At 39.4% G+C, this 14055-nt stretch overlaps 1 protein-coding gene across 8 annotated transcripts in view; it reads right to left on the bottom strand.

The window, feature by feature from the left end:
- HEATR5A (HEAT repeat containing 5A) overlaps positions 1 to 13467 on the bottom strand; it is a 122506-nt gene extending 109039 nt beyond the window's left edge. For 6 of the 8 annotated variants that reach the window (XM_086709982.1, XM_086709985.1, XM_086709988.1 and 3 more), the window contains exon 1: positions 13330 to 13467. The gene's annotated coding sequence lies outside the window, so the exon portion shown is untranslated. Of the gene's footprint in view, positions 1 to 13001; positions 13200 to 13329 lie in introns of those variants that run through there. The other 2 variants (XM_086709983.1, XM_086709984.1) reach the window with 2 other exon arrangements.
- Between the last annotated feature and the right edge of the window lie 588 nt (positions 13468 to 14055).

Here is a 14055-nt window from a genome sequence, read left to right as displayed (position 1 = left end):
TTGAAAAAAGCCCCCTTAAGAGACAGTAGTTACAAACTGGTACCCTGCTGGCCAAATTTAGCTTGTAACTTATCGGTGGAAAAAATGACTTACTAACATTTAAATGTAAGATTCTACACAAAAACCTGGGTCCCTATCCCCATACAGCAACAAATGGCTGAATTTAAGAGAGGGACTCTCCAGCAGGCCACAGCTGCCACATTGACTTACATTACTTGCCGACTTCTTCAGGTTTTTTTTTTAATATTTTTTTTTAACGTTTATTTATTTTTGAGAGAGATAGAGACAGAACGTGAGTGGGTTAGGGGCAGAGAGAGAGGGACACAGAATCCGATACAGGCTCCAGGCTCTGAGATGTCAGCACAGAGCCTGATGCGGGGCTCAAACTCACAAACTGTGAGATATGACCTGAGCTGAAGTCGGACGCTCAATCAACTGAGCCACCCAGGTGCCCCCAGGTATGTTAAGTTTTTAACTCCTACTCTTTATCTTGCTTGTGTCCCTCTGGTTTGGGCTAATATTCTAGATTCTGACTATGATGCTGCCCCAGAGCCCAAAAGACAGCTTTTACCAATCCATACCCACCAACCCAGTGTGCTGCTTTAGCCATCTCGGTTGTCCCCTCCCAGTGAGTCCTGCCTGCCTACTGGATACCACCCATAACCTGTACTGACAGTCCTCAAAAAAAAGGAAAAAAAAGTAAATATTAGGTTATTTTTGGAAATGTCAATTTTAAAGAACAAGAACAATATAAACAATGGTGCTAACAAATTCACTTTTACAGAGACATGAAGTTTTAGATTCTTGCCTTAAAAACCCTCCTTGGGGAGCCTGGGTGGCTTAGCTGGTTAAGTGTCTGACTTTGGCTCAGGTTATGATGTCATGGTTCATGGGTTCAAGCTCCGCATCAGGCTACCTGCTGTCAGCAAGGAGCCTGCTTTGGATCCTCTATCCCCCCTCTCTATCCCCCTGTGCTCTCTCTCAAAAATAAATAAACTTAATAAAAAAAATTTTTAAACCCTCCTTAAATTATCGAAGCCACCTGACCAAAATACACACAAATAATTATAAAGTTAATAAATACTAGAGAAACAATTTCCGGAAGAAAACTTCTAAGTATACAGAAGATGAAAGGCAAGTTTGCATTCAATATCTATGATTGCATGAGGAAAAAATATTACCTCAATATCATAGAGAAAATTTCTTATAACCACCACAGCAAGTCAAAATTCTATCTTAAGAATCAAATTACCCTTTTTAGAGGTCATTAGGACTGCTGAAGAGACTTTTTTTTCCTTAGGCAGCAGCAATATTGTGGTGTAAAATGATCTATCAAGAAGCAAAATAGCTAACACAATGCAATAATAAATAATTCAGTAAAAAGCTTGAGACCATAAGCAGGGCACAGAGTTATCTCCAATGTCTTCAATACATTCCTCTCATAAATTACTCCTAAAAGTAAAAAATTCATCCAAGTAATCCCACATCTAAACACCAAAGTCTAAAATGCACCTGTGATCTCCACATATGCACTATCAATGGGATAAGCAAATGCTTTCTGCAAATAACAGATGTTCCTATTACTACCTGAAGTTTCACTTTAGGTAGACGAATACAAATGCAGTCAATCTACTACAAGTTTTAATATAATCACACCCTAGAACTATATATATGTGGAGTCTGCTTATTTTTCTAATTTTCCCTTATTTCCCATTTTTCTGTTTCTGTTGCAATCACAAAGTAATTAGTTTATTAAAAGTGAACATATATTACAATATATTTTTCAAACAACAATTATGCTACTTAAAAAAAATTCGTAAAACTACAGTTCCCACAGTAATGCTTGCCATTATTTTTGACAGAAGCTAACATTTATTGGCAACTTACTATAAGTGCTTTACATTTTCTTGAATAATTCACAGAACTGTTCATGAGGCAGCTAGATATTTTTAGATGAGGAAACTGAGGCACAGAGAAACTAAGCAGCTTCCTAAGGTCACAATGAACCTGGACATACACATGAGCAATCTGACTCTATATACATGTGCTTTAACCACTACATACTATCCTGCTACTCAAGCATTCAATCAAGCCCCTGAGATGCCTTCAAATCAAATTTTTAAAAAGCTTAGAACTTGTAGACAATTTGTGGATAGCATGGAACAAAAGACCATCATACTGTTTCCTAAAAATTGAGCACCAAATTCCTTACTTTAATAAGTTTGAGAATCTAGGAATAAAAGTTACCCAAACGATTTCTCAGGATATCTAATAAGATCAGTGTGTACTATTAATCTCAATGAATAAAATGCAGCCTAAAGTATTTATCAAAATACAGCACAATGGTAATTTCCAGACCTAAGTAAGCTGTCTCATGGAGAAACAGTAACATGTACCTGTTATGGCCACTTACTCTGTATTTTAAAAATATACACATGAATATTACTTTACCGTCAAATATTATATATGCTAACATAAAACCAATAGTTGAACTAAGCTTACAAATGCCCTTCAATGCTTTTTAGACCATACATTTCTCTGAGGCACTGTTTACTTCCTTTGTGATAACTGTTTGTATTTTATGTATGCCAGATACTCCCAGTGACTCAGTCATAATTTTCATCCCTCAAGTCTATACTGAGAAAAGCAGGCACTGTGTACTAGACCTAAGGCCCTAAGGTACAGTCCTACCATTCTAAGGCACTGTGTCTCTCCAAGTGGGAAAACCCCAGCAGAGTGCCAACAGAATTGTATTGGAGGATAAAATTTTACTTAACCATTTCCCCCGATATTAACTTAACACATCATTTTATACTAAAATAAATATGCATTCAATATGCACTAGAAGGCAAAATTAATAGTGTTTCAAGATAAAACATGAAACTTCAGAGAAATTCTAAGCATGACAAACCTTTCTAGGCTTCTTTTAAAAAAAAGTCACTCCTTTCTACTGGGAAGAATACTAGTTTAATGGAAAAGTTTAAGAACAACTAAGCTATTAACCTGAATTATACAAACTGCCATTTTTATAGGTCAAGAAATGGCTGAATATCAGCAAATTCATATGATTCGATTTTTAAAAAATTTTTCTTAATGTTTATTTATTTTTGACAGACAGAGAGACAGAGCATGAGCAGAGGAGGGGCAGAGAGAGAGGGAGACACAGAATCTGAAGCAGGCTCCAGGCTCCGAGCTCTCAGTACAGAGCCCGACGCAGGGCTCGAACTCACAGACCAGGAGATCATGACCTGAGCCGAAGTCGGATGCTCAACTGACTGAGCCACCCAGGCACCCCCATATGATTCGATTTAAATAACATATTCAGTCTTCAAAGATTTGACTTAGTGTAGGAAAGTCTAATGTCTATAATCTGTCTAGTGTTCTCAAGCCAATGACTTTATTGCTCTAGAGTAATACATATGTATAAATATTGTTAACTGCTGACAGAAAGAGAAACCACAGGAGGCCAAATCTCCAAGGCCCCGGTTTGCTAGAGTAACTTACTCCAAAGCCATCTCCAAGAGAAGTTAATAGTCTTATCATGAAGGGCTACTTTTCCATCTGAAAATGAGTTAATGTCAAATTTACACAGGCAAAAAAGTTTAAGCACCTTCAACAATTTTAAGGATAACACAAAACAAAACAAAACATGTAGCATTAACATGATTTTCTCTAGGTTTAAAGATCTGTTTTGGTAGGGATGGGAACATATTTAAAATTATGGTTAAAATTTACAGGGAAAAAGAATCTTCTTAATCTTTTTGGTCATTTTGTTTCTTAAAAAGATTCATTATATCATTTTGAAAAGGGAAAAGTGGAAAGATCACAAATAGTCAGAGACAACAACAAACAAAATAAGATACATCTGTTGGGTTTGCTAGTTTTTTTTTCCCCCAGAGGATGAAAAGACCAATTTACAAAACGAACAAGCCACTACACAGTAAATGAAACCAATTCCAGAATGTATCAGGCCTTGAGTTTTGAAATATATCATACTTCACTTTCAGTTACTGTCCTTCCTTCAATTTTCACTTCTCCAAAAGATACCACAACAGCTTCAACACAGCCTCCAGTCTTTAGTTTCTCAGTTTTGTCCAAAAAGCATAAAGTAAGACAAAAAAACCCTCCAGGATCTCCCACAATTTAGGAAACATACATAAATCTTAAAATCCAAACTTTTCCAAAAAACACAAAGCAAAACAGTAATTAACATTACTCTAGAAAGAAGGTGGCTCATTCTATTCTGACCTAAATTAAGATTCTCTTTGACCTGTGATTCTGGCTTTGCAAAATTATAGGTTACAAAATAGCAACTCACAAGTTACAGAGCATGCTTACAATGTTGCCAGAGGGAGGCTGGTAAAGAAAAATGGAGGTCTTTTTGTAATCCTACTTTAAATATCTCTAGGCATAGTCCTAAAGTTAGTTTGCTGACACAATGAACCACTGCACTTCACTGGTTTTAGGCTAAAATGGATACTCAAGAAAATCTTTTGTAATTTTAGAGTTCTTTAATACAGTTTTATCTTCATTATTTTTAAATCTTGTATTTATTCCATCTTTGAATCTGAAATACCTTGCTTCTTTCTAAATAAACTCAGCATTTTAAAATTCAGCTTAAAACAAAAATCACTTCCAGACTTCAAGCTGCATTACAAAGCTGTAATCATCAAGACAGTATGGTACTGGCACAAAGACAGATACTCAGATTAATGGAACAGAATATGGACCCACTGACGTATGGCCAACTAATCTTTGACAAAGCAGGAAAGAATATCCAATGGAATAAAGACAGTCTCTTCAGCGAGTGATGCTGGGAAACTGGAAAACAACATGCAGAAAAATGAACCTGGACCATTTCTTGCACCATACACAAAAATAAACTCAAAATGGATGAAAGACCTAAATGTAAGAAGCCATCACAATCCTCGAGGAGAAGGCAGGCAAAAACCTCTTTGACCTTGGTAGCAACAACTTCTTACTCAACATGTCTCCAGAGGCAAGGGAAACAAAAGCAAAAATGAACTATTGGGACCTCATCAAAATAAAAAGCTTCTGCACAGCAAAGGAAACAATCAGCAAAACTAAAAGGCAACCAATGGAATGGGAAAAGATATTTGCAAACAACACATCAGATAAAGGGTTAGTATCCAAAATCTATAAAGAATTTATCAAACTCAACACCCAAAAAAATAATCCAGGGAAGAAATGGGCAAAAGACAAGAATAGATACTTCAACAAAGAAGACATCCAGATGGTCAACAGACACATAAAAAATGCTCAACATCACTCATTATCCGGGAAATACAAATCAAAACCACAATGAGATACCACCTCACACCTGTCAGAATGGCTAACATTAACAACTCAGGCAACAACAGATGTTGGTGAGGATGCTTTTTTGCACTGCTGGTGGGAATGCAAACTGGTGCAGCCACTCTGGAAAACAGTATGGAGGTTCTTCAAAAAACTGAAAATAGAACTACCCTATAACCCAGCAAGTGCACTACTAGGTATTTATCCAAGGGATACAGGTATGCTGTTTCAAAGGGGCACACGCACCCCAATGTTTATAGCAGCACTATCAACAACGGCCAAAGTATGGAATGAGCCCAAGTGTCCATCGATGGATGAATGGATAAAGAAGATATGGTATATATATACTATGGAGTATTACTCGGCAATCAAAAAGAATAAAATGTTTCCATTTGCAACTACATGGATCGAACTAGAGAGTATTATGCTAAGTGGAATTAGTCAGAGAAAGACAAATATCATATGATTTCATTCATATGAGGACTTTAAGACACAGAACAGATGAACACAAGTGAAGGGAAGCAAAAATAATATAACAACAGGGAGGGGGACAAAACATAAGAGACTCTTAAATATGAGTATGGGCTAAATGGGTAAGGGGCATTAAAGAGTCTATTCCTGAAATCATGGTTGCACTATATGCTAACTAACTTGGATGTAAATTAAAAAAAAAAATACGGTATTTTTTTTTAAAAAGTATTTCTCCTTTAAAGAAATAAAAACTGGACCTCTTTCAAAAAAAAAATCACTTCCTTAGGAAACCTTTAATGATTAATTCTCCTATTCTTTTACTGCTTCCTCTCAGTATAGCACTTTTTCCATTATATTTATGGTTCTTAAAATATATTTGGCTTCTGCAGCTATCACTTAGATGGCAAGATTCTTCTGGTGTTTTTCCAAATCATGATCCAAAAATCTTAACCATAATTATTAGATCCGTAGCATTATGGATAAAGTTCTCTATCTCCAAATTTTTAAAGATTTCAAAACTTTTTAATTGAAATTCTTAATAACCAATAAATAAACTAAATTTCTGTTATAGATTACTAACTTTTAAAATTCACAATACTACTTGTTAGCATCATCTTGGTACTGTCACAAATGAGGAGGACACATGTATAAGCCTGCTGCTGTAGTTCCTGGCTATGTCTTTCATCTTCCTAAGAGACTCCCAAATCACAAAATGACAATGATAGCTATTACTCATTGAGCTAGCAACTTTTTAAGTGCTTAATTTACACCATCTCTAATCACCACAAGGAAGAAAGCAAGGAAGGTATTATTGGTCCCCATTTTATGGATAAAGAAATTATTAAGATGTCAGTAAATAGTGGAACTGAGAGAATAAACCCAGGTCTGTTTGGCAACAAAGCTCATTCTCTTTCCTCAATGCCAGGAAGCCTTTCCACAGGGGGGAAAAGGAAAAACCGTGTTTTTACACGAAGATGTAAGAAAGAAAATGTGCAGAACAAATGGCAGGGGGACAGGACAAGATCATTACTTTACATTTGGACTCCTCCACCTATTTCCCCCTACATCTTTCAGTAAATCACAAAATCAGTTTCATCTCCTACTTCCTCCAAGGATAAGGAGTCCAAAGAATTAAAAAAAGGGAGTGTTGGGAAAATAGCAAGGGGGGGATATAGGAGGAGATAGGTAAATTGTTAAAATTAAAGGCAACTAAGCATGTCAGAATAGCAGACCTATAATAATGCAGACTAGTGGTTCATGACTCTAACTGCTTTAAAGAAAATACCAAACCTGGGAGCCTGGGTCGCTCAATCAGTAAAGCATCTGACTCTTGATTTCAGCTCAGATCATGATCTCACGGCTGGTGAGTTTGAGCCCCGCTTCAGGCTCTGTGCTGACAGTGCAGGGCCTGCTTGGGATCCTCTCTCTCCCCATCTCTCTCTGCCTCTCCCGTGCTTATGTTCTTTCTCAAAAATAAATAAATACACTTAACAAAACAAAACAAAACCCAAGCCTAAAACAAATGAATCAGAATCTCTAAAGGCTGGGGTGCTGTAATAAATGGATTTTTCATTTAACTGCCACCATAAAATATCTACTAGCACTACTAATTTACAGATAAGAATACTGAGGCTAGATTACAATAAGGAGGATTTTATTTTATTTTATTTTATTAATTTTTCTTAAGGTTTAAAGAAGTTTGAGAGACATGGACAGAATGTAAGCAGGGGAAGGGCAGAGAGGGAGACACAGAATCTGAAGCAGGCTCCAGGCTCCAGCACAGAGCCTGACTTGCGGCTCAAATCCACGACTGTGAGATCATGACCTGGGCTGAAGGTGGATGCTCAACCAACTGAGCCCAGTCAAGATGGCTCAGTCAAGATCATGTGACTCTTGATCTTGGGGTCATGAGTTCGAGCCCCATGTTGGGGGCAATATTTACTTTAAAAAAATTATAATTATGAAAACTACAAGTATAGAAGCTTACATATTAAGAGAGGGTCCAAGAGGTAAAGCAATGTTTCCTAAAGTGTTCTGTAGAACAGTAACGCCAAAGGATGAGGCTAAGTGTCTGGGGGCGGGGGGGTCCAAAAACCAAATTCTTTTGGGAAATGCCACATTGGCACTTTTCTTTCCGACAGAGAGTCTCCATAGGTGTAATATGGTAATATGTACTATATACTGCCAGGAGGGCATACATACATAGCATTTGATATTTTAATTACAGACCTCTCCCCAGACTACCTCTTTCTCTTTTTTTTTTGGCCCCAGCTGGGAATGTTGTGAAACTAGTATTCTATAGAACACAATCTTTGAAACACTAATCATTAAATACTATAAAGCAAGAAATTTAAATATTCCTTTGTGTTCATACTATGATAGGATTTTTATTAGAAAACTATATAACAAGTCAATGTCACACCTACTTAAAAGTGGCCATTTCTTTTTTTTTTTTTTTTAATGTTTACATATTTATTTTGAGAGAGAAAAAGAGAGAGTGCTAGCTGGGTGGTGGCAGGAAAAGAGGGAGAGAGAGAATCCCAAGCAACTTGAGCTGTCAGCACAGAGCAGGATGCAGGACTCTACCTCACGAACTGCAAGATCATGAGCTGAGCCAAAATCAAGTCGGACGCTTAACTGACTGAGCCACCCAGGCACCCCAAGTGGCCATATCTGATTAATATTTTGAAGTATCTAACATTACATATCCTAAATATAAATAGACTCTTCTCTTATCTACTTCTGGATTATGAATAAAGGGAGAAAAGATACTTTTAATTAACCTAGTATATTAATTCACATAAAAATGTATGTTACTCATATTTATAATTAAGTTTCACATCACACTCCTTCCAAGCTGAAGATGGTTTGCTGCACCATGAATTTTTTTTTTTTTTTTGGAATTCTGAATATAAATTCTCATAAAAACTTAATCCATGTTTCTTGCCATATCACAAAAGGCTAACTTGTAACATGCCCATTCACAGCACTATCTTATTTTAATATATAATGAAAATACATCAAGCATAGCAAGATTCCAAGAGTGTTTCCTGCAAACTGGCTAGGAATGAGGAGAATGCTGCTATTGCTCATACTACAAGCCAACAAGAATGGCAGATACATGCAGCTCCAGGAACCAATGGAGAACACATCCTATGAGATAGAGAAGTTAGGATGACAGAGGAAAGACACAGGAGTTACAGGGAATGTATAAACTGGCATAAGGGGTGCCACAAGTGGGGATGAGGCATACTTTGCTTTCCTCCTCTATTTTTCTGAAGTGCTGCAGATTACTAGTGTTCGGGATGAGAACAACGACAGAAACTGAATTCAGTGAGGGAGATTGCCAATGGGGGCCTTACTGAAGAAGTACTGCTGGCTCTGGCAACTCTGCCTCCAGATTACAAAAGAGAAACCCGTAAAGGATAAAGGAAGTATTGTGGGGGAGGGAGGGGGGAACTGAGCAGGAGGGACCAACTCTAAGACAGTGAATGGAAAAGGAACTAACATTTTTTGACAATTTACTTACTAGAAACTTTTAATCCTCATAACACTGAAACTTACATATTATTATCCTCATTTTACAGATGGTGGTAACAAGAAATGTGTCCAAGGTCAAGACGTTATTTAAGTGGAATAAGATAATGCTTACACCTGTCTGATTTCAGTGTCCATGTTCCTTCAACTACTTCATACAGCCGCTGCATAAAGTCTCTCTAATCGCTGACAGTTACTGACAGTTACTGCCATACCAACTCAAGCATCTAATCATTACAACTTTGTTGCTCTTTTTTATCACTTCGTTCTCCTCTTATGTCTTTAGTACTTTGAGGCTTTATGTTAAAGTGTGAGGTCTTCTAGAGACATCAACTTTAAAAGGGCTCTTTTCTCATCTAGATGTAAATCAAGAAGTACCAACAGTGTTAGTTTAGTCTTTGGATATTCTTGACAATTTTTATCACTTTGTTCCACAGACCAACTCTTCCATCTCCCCCTGGGAAGACAGATTCCATTCTGGACACTGAGGAGTGACACATGGTAGATTTTAAGGTACAAAACTTATTCTTATCTCCCACCTCACTCATCTGAAAATAACTATCTAAACAATCCCACTACATGGTACCTCACTGAGACTCCAGTAACAAGAAAACAAAGTTTTGTGTGTATGTGTGTGTGTTTAAAGGATATACAGTAAATAATTGTTTCAAAGATCATGAACTTTACTGACCAAAGTCTCTTGGTCCCTCACAGCTTATTCATTTCACTTTAGACATGACTTATCTGGATTCTAGCTAGGCTGGAATAGAGCACCATATTAAAAGTAAAGACGCAAAGTCATTGAGACCAGGAAGAAGTCAAAACAGACTGCTAACAGTGATGGGAGTGACCAAAATACTATTTGATAAAGTATAGACATTTTAAAAAGCAGGGCAACATGAGACTACTAAGAGCAAAGTGTGTGCAAGATGCCATTCATTATTTCTCTAGCTCAGTTGAGGCCAGGAATCCTTGACCAATTTTCCAAATAACCCTATCCTTGTATTTGCTGCTCATGCAATCCGTCACCTAGGACTTCTTGGGTTTAGCCATTAGACCCTGCCTGCCTTAGAGTCCCCTGTTTCCCCTCTGCAAACTGTTTGTGGCTCTCACATCAAAGTTAGCATTCACAGAATCACCCTTAATCCACACTATGGTCTGATATCTTGGCTTTTCCTCATGGCTCCCCACTTCTAATTCACAACATAGCTTATAGAACACCCAGCCTAGAATTTAGCTACATCTCAGAACTTCTTGGAGCCTTACTGGAGGGATTTTATTGGCAGACACTGCTTCTTACCCCATGCCAGATGCTCAGCTAAGCTCTTAACTTTACAAGTACATCTCCCTGGAACAACTCCATTATTACTCTGCCTTCTGACTGCTATCCTCATGGCCCCACCCAAGTAATAGAGTGAACATACTAACTATTACCTCTAACTCCCCAAGACAGTCTGGGGCAGCACTCCATCAATCAAACTCACTGATATTTGTGCAGCAAAAGATAAAACACAAGGTGGGATTAAATAATGACTGTATTTAATAATGTTAAATACAAAGTAATGTTATATTTTGCTGCCACATGAGTTAAGAAAAAAACTTTCCAGAGCCTTTTAGACACTGGAATTAAGATTTTGTACATGTATTTCTTTCTTATTTTTTTCTTTTCAGATCTCCTCCTAAAATATTTCAAATAATTTTGTTTCTACTGTTTCATAGGTAATCAACTTTCTGATAATTTTACTTAAATAAAAAATGTAGTGGAAAAGTGAGGAATATTTTGCATATATACACAAAAACATGCATATATTCATCATATAGATACCTACAAACACAACAGAAAAGGATATAAATAGATGCTGTTGTATATTTACCCACAAAGAAGCATTATCTGGGCAGTAAGTACAACTATGTTACTGAAAAAGTACACACATAAAACATTTTATTTATTGAAATTAGAGCCATACTACAGTTTTAAGATTAGTGAAAGTGTATGCTCAGCTTCAAATATTTAGAATTATCACCCTGTAGAAGTTTTCCCTCCTCCCTGTCACATACGTGGCTCCAATTTCTGAGGCAGGTATCATAAACATAGGGCTTTAATAATGCTACCTTATGCTACTTTTCTAGAAATAATCCTTTTGTTACTATTTTTAAAAAAGAGGAGGGGACCCCTGGCTGGCTCAGTGGGTGGAGCATATGACTCTTGATCTTGGGATTTTAAATTTGAGCTCCACAAATTGAGATTACTTAAAAATAAAATCTTAAAAAAAAAAAAAAGCCCAAGCATTCATGACTCATGATAGATGATCCTAAAAAGCATTGTTTTGTTTTGAAATGCAGAGATCATTAAACTAGTTTTCCAGGATTTAGAATAAAAGAATTTTAGAATAGTAAGAGGCCTAAACAAATCCAGTTTAATCTTTATTCTATTCATAAGATAATTAAGAAACGCTCATAGAAGTTACAAATGGTCTCAATCCCCTTTCTGAAGTAAAGCGGGATGGAAAGCAGATACACTGCTTAAAATAAAAGCCCTTAAATTTTTTCCTTTGAGAATGTACTCATTATTTGCATAATTTTTAAAAATGTTAAGGTACTCTGGAGTATGTATTTCCTGTCATTAAAGGCAGATGCAATGATACGCAAAGAGAAAGGAAGAGAAAAGTGACCTAAGACCCACAAACTGTAGTGGAGGAGCTTAACCTAAATTCAGGTATCCTTTCAGGTCAGAAGTCTTTTCCTATATTATAGTTAACTATATAAAATAACTGCATTCTAAGACAAATCCAACCTCCCATACTTTTTTCCAAAGGTCACTGTTCCTATGTTATAAACCCTGCCTGCTTCCCCATTAAAGAAAAGAAAATCGATGGCATTAAAATGTGTCTTACATCTAAAATCACTTTGTCAAAGAAACGCTTTCTAAAACATTTAGAAAATGAAACAAGATAATTCTTCTCTCCCCACCCACCTAATGCTCAGCTCTAAGTAGATTTCTGCTCTCCTTGCACTTTAACCTCGCTTATCTTCCCCCAAAGTCCTGAACAGAACTTGTGGGCACATCCCCCCCCCCCCCCCCCCCCTTCAGCGTCTCCTCCAGGCTGTGAGTTCCTGCAGGGTGCCAAGCCTACACATAAAAGATGCTGAATATTTGAATAAATGAACGTACATAAAAATAAGGTATAATTATGATCTTTAATGAAGGAGCTCCGATCACTGGACTCCTATTACAGGACTTGAAAGTTACGAAAATCATCTCAACAGCCAGAGGTACATTTATCGTCATTAGTCAGCACCGTAAAGTACTTAATGAAGTTTCTAAACACTTTGTAATCACTTGAAATGACGTTTAGCGGGCCGAAGAGTACGGTAAGAAGAAACGTCTCCTCACACGATACAAATGCTACCCCAGCAAAGACAGTCTTTCCTCGCGAGAAGGACTGGAAAAAGTTCTCGCGTAGAAGGGGATACCTCTCGACTACGCTTCTTGAGGGTGAGGCGCGGGTGCTCGGAGAACCTCGCCCAAAGCCCGGCTTGGGGCCCCGCTGCTGACCGACCTGGGGCGCAGCAGGCGCGCCACTTGGGCGGGTCCGGCCCGGCGGGCTCCGACCTTCCGACCTTCCCCGCACGCCCGGAGTCTCGGGCTCCCGCCGGCGGGCAGAGTCCACGCCTACCTGTTGTGCTCGGATAAAACCAGACTTTCCCAGAGCCGGGGGAGAGGACGGACCGCACTGGCCATTCAGCCGTCCTGGCGCCCCACTCCAGTCCCTCCTCGGCGGGCTCCGGCCCCGTCAGCCACGACACCGAATCCCCCCACCCATGCCCACGCCCAGGGTCCCGGCTTCCGTCACCACTTGGCAGCCGCGACCACCCCGGGGACCCCCAAGCCTCTCAACTCCCAGTGCAGGCCCGGGTGTGATATCCCTCCCAGTGGGCAGGCAGCCCGGGCACCGCCCCCTCGCGCCCGCAGCGCCTCCACTCGCAGAATCCCGGACAGCTCACCTTCGGGGTTCCCCCACGACTCAGCGCCCGTCCCAGTCCTGCCACGTTACCGGCTCCACAGCGCAGCAGGACAGCGCCGGGACTTGCCGGCGGCGGCGACTGCGAGACAGTGCGGCGGGACGGGCGCGCGCGGGGCGGAGCCGGAAAGCTCGGATCCGCGAGCGCGGCCGGAGCCAGCGATTGGGAGCGCGCCCTGCGCCGCGCCGCTGATCCTAGGCCCCATCAGCCGACTGCCGAGCCATCGAACGCCCACTTTGGCAAGCGTGACTGCTCCACCGCCGAAAGAGCGATGGGGAGGCGGGGTGGGTGCTGCCCAAGTTGAGGCCAGGGCAGTAGCTTTGCAGTCGGGAGATTTGGGCCACAAGTATTTTTGTCTGTTGTTATCGCCAGCCAGAATCCCTAAGGGCGGCACTGGGGCATCTGAAGGCTAAGACACAACTGGAGCCTGCAGAAATTCAGGAAGGGGAGTACTGTGGGTGCGGATGGTGTTGTGTTAGACATGGAAGAGACCTTACGGAGCCTTGTAGTCCTACTCCTGCGTTTATAGCCTGAGACTCTGGGGCCTGACAAAGCGTCTTACTCAAGGTCACAACCCGAGTCAGTGGCGGAATTGGGACTGACAGCCACTTGGCTCCAAGTCAAGTGCGGTTTTTCCAGTATACTCAGCGTTTTGAATATAATTTTCAGTTTTTATTTTGAAACAAGTCTCAAGCTTACAATAATGTT

The sequence above is a fragment of the Puma concolor genome, chromosome B3, assembly GCF_028749965.1.
Source record: "Puma concolor isolate L17-30 chromosome B3, mPumCon1.1.hap2, whole genome shotgun sequence".
In the NCBI taxonomy this organism is placed as follows: domain Eukaryota; kingdom Metazoa; phylum Chordata; class Mammalia; order Carnivora; family Felidae; genus Puma; species Puma concolor.
Note: the sequence above shows the minus strand (reverse complement) of the source record. Positions and strands in the feature narration are given on the sequence as shown.